Source organism: Stegodyphus dumicola, chromosome 7 (assembly GCF_044657685.1).
Source record: "Stegodyphus dumicola isolate Sdum_Otavi_A_Nest chromosome 7, ASM4465768v1".
Lineage (NCBI taxonomy): Eukaryota > Metazoa > Arthropoda > Arachnida > Araneae > Eresidae > Stegodyphus > Stegodyphus dumicola.
Window position 1 is genome coordinate 81,820,316 of NC_140774.1, and position 1,964 is coordinate 81,822,279.

General features: G+C 31.8%; 1 non-coding gene across 1 annotated transcript; it reads left to right on the forward strand.

Moving 5' to 3' along the window:
• The first annotated feature begins 243 nt into the window (after positions 1 to 243).
• On the forward strand, positions 244 to 315 carry TRNAG-UCC (transfer RNA glycine (anticodon UCC)). The gene has a single exon. It is a non-coding gene; the product is annotated as a tRNA-Gly (tRNA).
• The last annotated feature ends 1,649 nt before the right edge of the window (positions 316 to 1,964 follow it).

Consider the following 1,964-nt stretch of genomic DNA (forward strand, 5'->3'; position numbering starts at 1 on the left):
AGACTGGCAGAAAAATACCGGCATGTTTAAAAATTATAAACGGATTTTGTTCTTCGTCGTTGAAATAAAAATTTTATTCCTATATTTGCGCAGAATGATTTTATTACCGAGGTGCGATGTCGCTTCAATTACCTTTGCAATGAACTTGTTTTCACTGTTTTACTCCAATATCATGCATGAATCACAACGAGCAATTGCTCCAGTTTAGGAATACAGAAGATAAAGGATGAGCCACAGAGTGAGGCGTCGGTGGTATAACGGTTAGCATAGCTGCCTTCCAAGCAGTTGACCCGGGTTCGACTCCCGGCCGACGCAGCTTTTTTTCTTTTGTTTCTACTTAATTTTAAGAAACCGTAATAAACACGTGATTAATATGCAAGCATGCTCGTTAAGCAAGCACTTTTTCAAAGACACAATTATGTGTAAAATTTTAGTGCATATTTTTGTTCAAGAAACTATTTGCCTTCAAAATTAATTCATATTATTTTATTTTTTTAATTTTGTAAAAATTCGTAAAATTATGCAGTTTATAATGAATACATTTTATTTCGAGTTCTACGAACAGAGCTTTTCTGAAATACAAACCAGGAGGAAAATGTGAAAATATTTCTTTTCTATCTGCAGTAAAAACAATACCCACTGTATCATCTAATAAAATAGCTTGCGCTATTTAAAAAAGAATAAGATTATTCCATAACCGTGAAGAATTATCTCCAAAAGATTATTTTAACTTCCGCGATAAATTCTAGTGACACTGTTTTAACTTTTACTCAGCTTGGCCTGGAAAATAACCAAGTGTCATAGTACTTATTTTCTTTTCGTGTGGCATATAGGATCTTTTAGCTTTCAAATAGTAAATATAATTGCAAAACTGAGAAACTCAAAAGCAATAAATGTACTTCTTGATAATCAATTTTTAATAATATCTAATTTATATAATTAATGTAAAATTTATTAGATGCAGTTTATAACATGTCAGACTGATAATTTTATGAACATTTGCATCATTATTGTAACATTATACAGTAATTTCCCTACGATGAAGAACGTCTTTTCATAATAAGCAAGGTAACTGAAGTCACTTCGTAGCGATGGCAGTTACTTCTGTTTTGGCCTTGAGTGTGATTATTGACTCAGATGAAAGTGTGAAATGCAATTAAATAGGCTTTTCCAATTTGCGTTTTCGTAGCTTTTAAAAACTTAGAAGACATATTGAATCTGTACCTTAATTAAACCCAAATCCATATGATGGTCGTGACAAGAAATACCTTTCGCTTAATCTAAGTAAAATAGCTTAATTTTATGCTCATAACTTTTTTTATTTATTTATTATTTTTTAAGTATTATAGTAGGTATTCAGTCGTAAATAAAATTTGAAATCGCTATTAATTCTTTTGTTTTCATGCTAACGAAGCTCGTACAACAATTAAGATTCGTCAACGCTGCTTGAAAAACAAACATACCTTGATTATCATAAATTAAAAAAGACAATGCAATATCATTTTCACTTAAAATTTTTATTAGGCAAAAGAATTATTGAGCTGGATGCTTGAATTTTAGTTCTACTGTCCAACTAGACAAGTAACGAGTTATCGCTATGTCTCAAAGACTGCGAAGGTTTAAAACAATCTCTTTAATAAACCGAACTTTCAACAAAACAGTTACAACTAACGCTACAAATAAATCACTACTTGTGGCGATATGAAGTAAGCAATAACAGACACTTAAATTTAAACGTTGGTAAAGTAGTCTCAGACTACAAAAGTCAAACTAAGTAAGCTATAAGCTTGCTCATATAACTTACCGACACTTTTAAGTTTACACTATTGGCTGTGAGAGAACGCAAACCCGAGACAGTGCCGGCAAAATCTAACAGTGTAACGCGAGTGTCGAAAACCCTTCTCTATTACAAGATCCCAAAGAAGTCAGCTTAAATGCACTTAAAACTAATTTGCATCCTAGTG